Consider the following 12,258-nt stretch of genomic DNA (forward strand, 5'->3'; position numbering starts at 1 on the left):
ATCATTGTGCGATGTACACATTTTTGAGTGCCTATATTTACCAATTTAACTATATGCGCTGCTTAGGTAGCGCATATGCGTAATGGTGTTTTTCGGCCTTCAGTGGTGGAAAAACATTGAAGATAGTCAAACGTGCGAAGGCCCCGGCGCACGGCTTGATGAACACACGTCCCAAGATGAAAGTCTTTGTGTGTTCCATCTTCTCCATACATGAGATAGTTCTTATAGGCCTCAAATGATGTGTGACTACCCCCTCAATTTAAGCATATTACTAAGGGGAGGAAAAGAAACTAACAAGGATTCCCTGAGTAGCTGCGAGCGAAAAGGGATGAGCCCAGCACGTAGAGGTGATGCGCGTTTGCGTGTCCACCGTGTTGCGTGGCACCTGGACACCTGAGACCTCCTACAAACGATAGGTTTACAGGCTGGGAGTTGCGAGTTGCAGAGAGGTGTACATTTCGATCCTCTCAGACTACCCTTGCTTGGAGGTTGGCCTTGTACGTGTACGGTTGTTGTGTTTAAAAGAGAAGTCCTACTGTAGCTTAGTGCTGCATGTGGTGACTTCTCTTTTTTTTATTTAAACATTTTCGGGCGCTTGAAGGTCCATGCCGAGTGTCGGAGATAGGCATGTGGATGGGGTACGTGTACGGTTGTTGTGGTTAGAAGAGAAGTCCTACTGCAGCTTAGTGCTGCATGTGGTGACTTCTCTTTTTTTTATTAAAAAATTTTCGGATGCCTGAAGGCATGTGGATGGGTCACATTCGACTGCAACGTGGTGCGTGAGCGATGATATGTGCAGATAGTCACACTGATCGCGCATAGGATGGGTTCTATTGATTTGTTTCAAAAGAACCTTCCTCGAGGTGCACGAACTTTCTCAACACTTGAGATGCCTTATGCTAGACATAAGATAGGCATGTGGATGGGTCACATTCGACTGCAACGTGGTGCGTGAGCGATGATATGTGCGGGTAGTCACACTGATCGCGCATAGGATGGCTTCTATTGATTTGTTTCAAAAGAACCTTCCTCGAGGTGCACGAACTTTCTCAACACTTGAGATGCCTTATGCTAGACATAAGATAGGCATGTGGATGGGTCACATTCGACTGCAACGTGGTGCGTGAGCGATGATATGTGCGGGTAGTCACACTGATCGCGCATAGGATGGCTTCTATTGATTTGTTTCAAAAGAACCTTCCTCGAGGTGCACGAACTTTCTCAACACTTAAGATTTCTTATGCTAGACATAAGATAAGCATGTGGATGGGTCGTATTCGACTGTAACACGGTGCGTGAGCGATGATAGGTATGGGTGGACATATCATTCGCGTGTAGGATAGTAGATGCTGAGCAAATCATAAACTTTTGAAACAGCCCAATATATACGATTTATGTGATTTCAGTAGCCTGTTTTTAAAGCAACTTTTAAGCTATTGAAACAAGTTTTCGGATCAATAATTATAAATCATATAACTCTTGGACATTTTATCTTGCGAATGGAGTGATTATCATGCCACTCCGTTTAGCCGGCAAAGCGGTATTAACGTTCAAAACCAACCCACTCCAAACGTCACCCTCTTGTTGAACTTACCATGATTTTACAATCCGGTACAGAAATGAAAGAGGTAGTCTTACGTCAAAATGAAAGATTGCTTTTAACTCGAACATTTCTTAATAGATCGGATAGATGTTTGCATCAATTGGTAGGGAATATTTTCACGCATCTATCACAATTAATCTGTCTTAGGGCATCGATATACTAATACATAGAATTTGACAGCGTCAAACATGTCCGGGTCGCAAATGCAATTTGCGACCACTGTCACTCGCGAGCAATGCCAAACTCTCAAGCTGGTGTAAATCAAGGCGCTTACCATACTGCCAGGTGGGTCAAAATGTGAAAACCCCTCTACAGCCATTAATTTACAGAATGACATTAACACACTTCTAAAATAAAAAATTATGAATGAAAATTTACTTTTCTATTTCGAATATGTATTTCATACAATACAGTATAACGTAATATTGAACTGGAATTGTGTCTGATGATGATTTTATATTATAATGGCGAGTTTTTGTAAATGTTGTGTGTTGTGAAATATATAGCTAAATGGTTAAGAGAGCGTCGTGTTTTAAGTAATCGAATAACTTAAGAATCTCCATTCAAATTTTAAGATTGCAAAACTGCCATCTTAAAAATTTCCCGAATTTGACGATTGTTTCGAGTTAAATATGATTAGCTAATGGGCGCGTCTTGTTGCGTAGATCTGTCATGAGCTCACCGAGAAGTTTGATAGTTTGGCAATGACAGCTAAATTTGCGACACATCTTGACTTGCGGATCATATCCTCTTGGCTTGCAATTAATAAAATGTTTTTTTCCTGAGATAAACAATTAATAACAGTAAAATGTCAAGCGCTTTCTAAACGCCCTAAATTGAATTCGAAAATTTTTTTATTCAATCAATAATTTAATCAATACAAACAAATGATTATTACGTCAACGGTAGTCTCACGTCAATATTGCGATTATATCATAGGTACAACCCACCCATTTTCTCTTGATAAATCAAAATTTTCCTCTGTATATAATACCACTGTTCGATACTAGGGTTGACAAATCCGGGCTACGTGAATATCTTATGAATAATGTACGCAGGCAGATACTAGGGTCGTTCGATCAGGAGCCTTAGAAACGATTACAATTTTGAATTTATAAAAAAAAAAATGATTTGGGTTTGGAAAAGTAGTCTCTGGCGGCCATTTTGAATTTGTGTTCATCATAAATACCTGTATGCTACTAGTAAATCCCTTTTCATTTGATATCCATTTTGATGGAGTTTTGAGAAAATCTGTAATCCGCCATTTCGTAGCGGTCGCCATCCTGGATGTTCAAGATAATGAAATACCCAGTTTTATAATGACTGCAGAGACAAAGATATGTTCCAAATTTCAGATCAATCAGTCAACAGGTAGGGGGTCTAATTTCTATTAATGTGGTACAGCGCTATAGACAAACTGGTTACATACAAACATGTTACAGCTAAATAAAACCGTTCAAAAACTGCAAAATTCTATCAAATCAAGGGCGATGAGCCTCTTCTTCACCCGGCGCGACGCTTTCACCGCTTTTAACACACTTCGATAAGCGATTAGGCTCTCCTGTTCCACATCCCATAGAAACTCCTGTCTCTTCCTCTTGCGGCATCGCACCGCATATATCACCTGCAAATGCATCGATATCTCTTTTGCTGAAAATAAATCTCGAGATAGCGTCCGGTGATAGAATGAAGCAAAGCACAATCACCGCTCTCTTCTATACAGTGCGAGTCCGCAAATTTAATGGACCGAAATCGGCGTTCTGCAAAACCATCCTATATCGCTCAAATTAAAACGACACATCATAAAAAAAAGACGGGTGGGTAATGTCAGGGACATAACCGGAGTGACGTAGGACTATACAAAGGGGACAGCTTTTGTTAAATATATATTTTAAATATATTGTTTTATTTTCTTCTCCTACGTGAATACCTACCTATCTACCTGAAAAATGGATTAGTTTACTGTTTACTCTTTATGAATATGTTGATGGTTCTGAAAAGAACCTTTGGTGTTGTGTTTTTGTTATCACTCGATATTCCCATCTTGTTCGGTTAAACCTTCCTGTTTATCTATTGCGTTTGCCACTCGCCACAGCTTTCATAGTTGGAAAATTTCTTCCCATCCAGCTTGTGACATATTGTTCAGTAAATTACATTTAATGCGACGTGCCGGAGAAACACTTTGCCACTCACTGAAACTAATTGTTGCCTTGATGAGCGCCGAACCAAAGCTGCTCTGTTCTTGATGCGGGTTTTCTGATTGTCGTGAGCAGCTTTGCAAGCCAACTCGAGCACTCTGACGGCCGAAACTCTATAATCACTGTTAGGTATACTGGTGCTCCGGCACCAATCCGTTCGGCCTAGTTACCCTTGCGGAGCAATCAGTGAATGCGACCAACAGGGAACTGGAGACCTGCACGGCTCGAGTGAGACTTTGCCTTTCCCTTAACTTGTCCTCCTTTGTTACGTCCACGATGCCGATTTACGGGTTTACGATTTGAAAGAAAATAAGATATTTTTTTGGGGTCCGCGTGTTTTATACTCTAGCGGTACACACTCACAGGATAGAGACAAATCGGCAGACTCAGCCAGAGGGGCGAGTCCATCGAGACGAACGAATGAGCGTTAAAAGGGAGCGATGGCAAAAAAATACATTCATTACGAAATGTAAAAAAAAAAGGGTCCTTTTTAGGATCACAAAATTATCTTCAATCTAAAGAGTTTATTGTTTTGTTGTCACTCGATACCCCCATCTTGTTCGGCTAAACCTTCCTGTTTAGCGATTTGTTGCCACTTGCCACAGCTTTCACAGTTGGAAAAACTCTTCCCATCCAGCTTTGTGACATGTTGTACAGTAAATTACATTCAATGCGACGTGCCGAAGCGTCACTCAGTGTCGCATTGGAGGCGATTTCAACCTGTAATTGAACATTTGCGATGACAGTGGTACAGTGTCGACTTTCAATGTGGGGTCATATTTTGGATCTCTATGTTTACAAAAATGTCCAACTAAATAAGTCGCATTACATGTCCGTCAAATTAGCTAAATGTCGAACTAATTGTAAATTACTGTACTTTCAATCTGGAAACAATTTAAGAATTGGTGAAAATTGAATAATCAGGAAAGTCCCCAACTATCAATAAGCTCAGAACAACTGCCAAATTCACATACTCATCAGATCCTGGCAAACAAATTATGAAAAAATCAATTTGTGTTTTATTATTATTTTGGATAATGTTTTAGAAAGGATTGAACTGTATTTCATAAACTCTTTTTTGGAAGGTTTAATGGCCCTGAAAAGCGCCTTGTTTTATGGAATAGTTCCAATTTAGAAAACTTAGTACTCGTGGTTTTGAAAAAAACCATTCGAACGCCCTCGATGCCGCCTTGTTCTGGATTTGTCACCAAAGCAGTTTGTATAAAGAACAAACTTTTTTCTTCTGCTACCTGATGCCGTTTTGCGATTGCGTTTGCCACTCGCCACTCGCTGCAACTGCCTGTTGTCTTGATGTCCACCGAACCGAATGTGTTCTGTTCCGAATGCGGGTTTTCTTATCGTCGCGAGCAGCTTTGCCAGCTAACTCGATCACTTCGGCGGCCGAAACTATATAACGCCGGCTAGGTGGACTGCTGCACTGGTACTAACGCGCTCGGCCTAGCTACCCTTGCGGGGAACTTCAGATCAACACGGTTCGAGCGGGATTTTGCCTTTCCCTTCACTTTTCCTCCTTTACCATGTCCAGACATGGCTGCTTGGGTTGGTTTGTTGGTGTGTTGTGATGCGAACCGATGTGGTTTACGGTTTGAATGAGAATGATCGTTACGGCAGCGGAGCGGGGATTTTTAAGCTGACTGGCTGGCTCGAGAATTACGCATGTGTGAGACTGCGACCAATGTTTCGTTCATTTTTTCTTTTTCCTTTCCAATCGTGCTTCATTCTATTTCGCTGCTGCTCTGGTTATTATTTATCTCAAGAAAAATGAAATGTTATTCGTAATGATAGATGCGTAGATATATTTCCTATCAATTGATGCAAAAACCTTTGCGATCTATTGAGAAATGCTCGAGTTATAAGCGTTCCAAATCTTGCATTTTTTCCTACTTGTTCAGTGCCTAGATTTCCATTTCACCCCCTATATCTTCCGGTTAGACGTAGTCCTACGTCCAAACAAAGCACAAACGTTTTCGCGTTTACAATCGCTCCTCGGTATCTTTCCTGTTTGGCGTCCAATGATAGAATGTGGCCAAGCAAGGTAAGGTAGGGTATTGTATTATAGAGACTTTAAACATTCTCAGTTCATTCATCTCTAGCCTTGAGAAAGGCCCTTGGAAAACTTTACTCTACTCCAGCACTACCCCTCCACTCTTTAGCCTTGAGAAAGGCACTCGGTCCCTCGCTGTCCAGCTCGTCCAGCAACGATGTTGTCCAGTCGGTGTCCACGCAACGAATGGTGGCCAAGCACCACCATCGCTCTCTTTATATAGCCATATAGTTAACGTTGTAGCGACCGCCTATCTTTATTTATAATCTCTTTCTCTTCCTCCACCTTCCTCTTTTCCATACGTTTCGCCCGTACCCGTGGTTGCTTGAATAACTGTTCACTGAGGGAGCGCAGACAAAATGTATGGGAAAGTAGGGATTTCTTTCATTCAATTTTTCATCAATTTGAACTTTATATGAGGTGAAAAACCGTAATGCATAGCATATGAACAATTGCTGAGGATATTTCCTATTAATGTGTATATTTGGAATCAAAATCAATTCATTAATTGAAGAGGTATTAACGTTCAAAAACTTAACACTTTTTCAACTCGAATTTGCTTTCACGGGAACATCAAGTCGAATGCTGAAATGGGTGCGAATATTCCTCCGCTCGGACGCATTCACACGCAAGCAATTTTTCATAACTGTTCCATGCGAAAGCAGAACAGAAACTGATGCGAGTAAAAGTACTCACGCCTTGCGTTTGTCCGCTATGGTTTCCCATACACTAATGCAAGCGAGAAAAAGAAATCTCAGCTTGCATGTATTCGCTATGATGGTTTCTCCAGGTGCCTAGATTTTGCCTCCGTGTTCGGGAACACATTGCGATCACCAATCATCATCAATGAGCTAGATTGTTATGACTTCAACAGCTTGCTTTCAAAGCAATTTTTAAGCTATTGAAACGATTTTTTGGACCAATAAGTGACAATCATATAACTCGTTGACATTTGAACTTTCGGATGAAGTGATTATTACACCATTATAAAGGGTGTGTCACATCAAATTGCATCACGGAAAAAACGCTGTAGAAATTCGCCCAGTAGACCGATCCTTTTGAAAATTTTAGACAGTAAAATAAAAACTATTAAACAACATTTGGCATTTTCTTTTTATTCATACTTCGAGCCCAAGCCCGTATGCTCGCACCTTCCTCTTTACCCCGTCCATAAGGTTCTGTACAACGTCAGGTTGTAGTTTTTTTTGAACAGAAATCCATTTTCTCTTGAAGTCCGCCTCCGATTTGACAACTTTTGGGTTCTTCCGGAGGGCCTGCTTCATAATCGCCCAATATTTCTCTATTGGGCGAAGCTCCGGCGCGTTGGGCGGGTTCATTTCCTTTGGCACGAAGGTGACCCCGTTGGCTTCGTACCACTCCAACACGTCCTTTGAATAGTGGCACGAAGCGAGATCCGGCCAGAAGATGGTCGGGCCCTCGTGCTGCTTCAATAGTGGTAGTAAGCGCTTCTGTAGGCACTCCTTAAGGTAAACCTGCCCGTTTACCGTGCCGGTCATCACGAAGGGGGCGCTCCGCTTTCCGCAAGAGCAGATCACTTGCCACACCATGTACTTTTTGGCAAACTTGGATAGTTTCTGCTTGCGAATCTCCTCCGGAACGCTGAATTTGTCCTCTGCGGAGAAGAACAACAGTCCCGGCAGCTGACGAAAGTCCGCTTTGACGTAGGTTTCGTCGTCCATTACCAGGCAATGCGGCTTCGTCAGCATTTCGGTGTACAGCTTCCGGGCTCGCGTCTTCCCCACAATGTTTTGCCTTTCGTCGCGGTTAGGAGCCTTCTGAACCTTGTATGTACGCAGGCCCTCCCGTTGCTGGGGCCGCTGGACGAATGAACTTGACAAATTCAGCTTATTGGCGACATCCCGGACCGAACTTCTCTGATCACGTCTAAACTGCTTAACTACGCACTTGTCATTTTTTTCACTGACGGAACATCCATTTTTGCCGTTCTTCACCTTCCGGTCGATGGTTAGGTTCTCGAAGTATCGTTTTAGTACTCTGCTGACCGTGGATTGGACGATTCCCAGCATCTTACCGATGTCCCGATGTGACAACTCCGGATTCTCGAAATGAGTGCACAGGATTAATTCACGACGCTCTTTTTCGTTCGACGACATTTTTCCAAATTTACGAAAAATTGACAGTGAAGCATGGCCAACGTGATCTATACACTCTTATCTGATTATAAGCGAAAGCTTATATCTTCAGCTTCCTAAAAATTAAATTTCTACAGCGTTTTTTCCGTGATGCAATTTGATGTGACACACCCTTTATTATATGACCATTTTCATTGGCACCCTAACCAACATGTTTCGACATGCGACTAAAAGCACAACACAGCCAGGCGCAACCGAAAAGGCAATCTGTCCCATCGCAAAGCAGAGAAACAAAAATAAATTTAACGGTGAACGGATTTGGATTTGAGTGATTTTCTTGAGGGAAACTTTTTGACGTAGGACTACGTCTTTCATATCTGTACCGGGGTGTAAGTTCAAAGTTTCGAAAACGAGAGTGTGACGCTGGACTGCAAGGTTTTCTTAAGGGAAACTTTTTGACGTAGGACTACGTCTTTCATTTCTGTACCGCGGTGTAAGTTCGAAGTTTCGAAAAACAAAGAGAATGACGCTGGACTGCAAGGTTTTGAACTTTAATACCTCTTTACCTACTGAATGGAGTTATTATAGATTTTCACTTATTGGTCCAAAAAATCGTTAAAATAGCTTAAAAATTGATTTGAAAGCAAGCTATTGAAATCATAACAATCTAGCTCATTAATGATGATTGGTGATCGCAATGTGTTCTCGAACACGGACGCAAAATCTAGGCACCTGGAGAAACCATCATAGCGAATACATGCAATCTGTGATTTGTTTTGCTCGCTTGCATTAGTGTTTGGGAAACCGTGGCGGACAAACGCAAGGGGTGAGTTCTTTCACTCGCATCAGTTTCTGTTCGGCTTTCGCATGGAACAGTCATGAAAATTGCTTGCGTGTGAATGCGTCCGAGCGAAGGAATATTCGCACCCATTTACGTATTCGGCTTGGTGTTCCCGTGATGCAATCCAATAGCATCAGTTTCTGTCCTGCTTTTGCATGGAACAGTCGTGAAAAATTGTTTGCGCGTGAATGCGTCCGAGCGAAGGAATATTCGCACCCATTTACGCATTCGGCTTGGTGTTCTCGTGATGCAATCAAATAGCACCAGTTTCTGTTCTGCTTTCGCATGGAACATATAGACTTTACTGTTCCGGCTAATATGATCTGTCCCAAAATTTGTATTTTGTTATCAATATATATATTGGGTTGGGGGAAAAGAAATGTCGTATATTGTCCATATATGGCAACACTTAAACATATCTTGCGATGTACTAATCGCATCGGGTCATACTATACTGCTAATTAAGAACGACAATCTGTGCAACATTTGTCCTTTTCAGTCTTAAGTCTTAAGCTTTTCAGTTAGATCACGTCAAAGATGGAGTCCACCAAGCAAGAAATTCGCCATATTTTACGATTTTACTACCTGCGAGGTAAAACTGCAACGAAGGCGGCCGAAAAAGTTTATGTAGTTTATGGACCCGATACTGTAACGATTCGCACAGCACAGCGTTGGTTTGATCGATTTTGTTCTGGTGTAGTGGCTATCGAAAATACACCCCGTACTGGTAGGACAATCGTCGTGGAAACCGATAAAATCGTTGAAATCGTCCAAGTAGACCGGCATGTGAGCACTGGCTCGATTGGCCAGGAACTGGATATAGACCATAAAACCGTTTGGAACCATTTGCAGAAGATTAGATTCCAAAAAAAGCTGGATGTATGGGTGCCACACGAGTTGACGCAAAAAAATTTTTTAGACCGAATCAATGCCTGCAATGCACTGCTGAAACGGAACGAACTCGACCCATTTTTGAAGAAGATGGTGACTGGTGATGAAATGTGGATCACGTACGACAACCTAAAGCGAAAAAAGTCGTGGTCGAAGCGCGGTAAGCCGGCCCAAACCATCGCCAAGCCCGGATTGACGACCAGGAAGGTTTTGCTGTGTGGGATTGGAAGGGAATAATCCACTATGAGCTGCTCAACTATGGCCAGACCCTCAACTCGGTTCTCTACTGCGAGCAGCTTGACCGTTTGAAGCAGACGATTGACCAGAAGCGGCCAGAAATGATCAATAGGAATGGTGTTGTTTTCTACCAGGACAACGCTCGGCCTCACACGTCTTTGATGACCCGCTAGGAGCAACGGGAGCTCGGATGGGATGTCCTGTTGCACCCACCGCATAGTCCGGACCTGGCTCCAAGTGATTATCATCTCTTCCGGTCCATGCAAAACGCTCTTGGTGATACTAAGTTGGCCTCAAAAGAGGCTTGCGAAAACTGGCTGTCTGAGTTTTTGACGTAGAACTACGTATTTCATTAAGGGTGTCAAATCAGAAATTTTTATGAAATAAAGTTAACGTTAATAACTATTTTTGCCGCGAACGGATTTTGGCTATTTACATACTGAACGAATCGGAAATTCCGTAAGATTTGTTTAATATGCCATACATTAGAATCCCCTGGTTAGTAAATGGTTAAAATTCATGAAAACTTTAAGTGTTTCTATTTTCCCATACATTTGTTCTGTCCATTTGAGTGCTTTCCCGAACAGAGCTATCAATAACGAGCAACTTATCGACGACCAACGGAGGAGAAATCGTAGGATTTAAAGTCTCCGTGAAGAAAGGAAAAGAAGAAGAATGAAGGGGAATACTTGCCTAGAGTATAAACAGTGGATCTCGCTGAGGCAAACTTTCATGACATTCCACACCGACCGTTGACAGAGACGGACGTGTTTGGAGCTCTATTTACTACCTGTTATTTAAAAGTTATTTATTTCTCTTTTCAGATTGTCTACCTGTGATTCATCAACCACCTGTCTGCCCTTGAGGACTGCGATAATGGCGAAAACACGGTCAACCGACCCAGGCATACCACATGGAACCAACAAACGACATCGATCGGATACCGGCGAGGAGCCAATATTAGAAAGAAACCGCTATGCTTTATTGGATGGCCACACTGGAGAGGAACCAGTCAATGTTGATAAAAAGGTGTAGGTACCGCCTTATTTCACTACATCAAAGGACATCGGTACTTTGAGATTCGAGCTACTGGCGCAGAAATTGCAGCCGGTGCAGCATAGAGATTAGGAAATCCCAATTTGGAACAATACAAGATCGTTGGATCGTACCTGAAAAAGAACAATCATGAGTTTTACACGAGTTCTGAAAAACCATTTAAGGTTGTACTACGAGGTATTCCTGCCATTAAAACAGAGGACATCAAAAAGGAACTAGAGCAATCCCATAGTCTACAACCGCTGGCTGTACATCGGATGACAAGACACAAATCACAAGACAATGGCTTTTCCAATGTTTTGTATCTGATCCACATTAAAAAAGGATCGACCAACATCACGCGTCTGAGGGAAATCAAGACCATTTTTAACATCACGGTACAATCGGACCGATACAAACCCCAAAATCGGGACGTCACTCAATGTACTAATTGTCTTGGTTTCGGTCATTCGGGATTGCCACATGAAAACTCGTTGTGGAAAGTGTGCTGCTGACCATCCAACAAGCGCTTGTAGCCTTCCAGAGGAAGAATCTCGCAAGTGTGTCAACTGTGGCGAAAATCACCAAGCCACTAGCCGTAGCTGTACAAAACGTACGGATTTCAAACGCATCCGGAAGCAAGCTACTGATAAAATGCAGAATAGGAAGAAGGTTCCAGAACTTACTGACAAAGAGTTCCCTCCAATGGTTTCTCGTACGATTCCTGTTCTTCCTCCTCTTCCACTTCCTACAGGTCGCCCCCAAACGGCCTCTTCTAGCGAAAAGCCAAAAAAGGAGCAACCGAGCTATAGTAAGGTTGCAGCTATTGGTTTACCACCTACGCCAACATCTTCACCTCACTCTTCTTCTAGTGAGGATCTTTATAGCATGCAAGAACTTGCAACCCTGTTTCTTGAACTAGATCGACAGACTAGAAGTTGTCGCAACCAACAGGAACAAGTGCAAGTCATGCTACATTTTTATTATAACCATGGATCGGTCATCTCTCAGGCTAATTAATTGGAATGCCTGCTCTCTCAAGAGTAAGGTCATCGAATTCACTGACTTCTTAGTGACAAACAGCATCGACGTAGCTATCGTTACCGAGACGCATCTTAAACCGAATATTAACCTTCGAGTTCCGAATTATCGTCTATTGAGAATGGATCGTACTGGTTCTGGTGGAGGAGGTGTTGCCCTAGCCATCAGAAATAACATCAGATATCGACTTTTGCCGTGCTTCAAACTTAACATCATCGAAGCTATAGGGGCGG

General features: G+C 42.4%; 1 protein-coding gene and 1 non-coding gene across 4 annotated transcripts in view; one reads left to right on the plus strand and one right to left on the minus strand.

Annotated features, from left to right (window-relative positions):
- LOC129763734 (5.8S ribosomal RNA) overlaps positions 1-33 on the plus strand; it is a 155-nt gene extending 122 nt beyond the window's left edge. Inside the window, exon 1 of the ribosomal RNA XR_008741023.1 lies at positions 1-33. This exon is cut by the window's left edge and continues 122 nt beyond it. This is a non-coding gene — a ribosomal RNA (5.8S ribosomal RNA).
- LOC129763041 (uncharacterized) overlaps positions 1-12,258 on the minus strand; it is a 568,624-nt gene that overhangs the window by 66,761 nt on the left and 489,605 nt on the right. The window lies entirely within an intron of this gene.

This window comes from Toxorhynchites rutilus, chromosome 1, assembly GCF_029784135.1.
Source record: "Toxorhynchites rutilus septentrionalis strain SRP chromosome 1, ASM2978413v1, whole genome shotgun sequence".
NCBI classification, from domain to species: domain Eukaryota; kingdom Metazoa; phylum Arthropoda; class Insecta; order Diptera; family Culicidae; genus Toxorhynchites; species Toxorhynchites rutilus.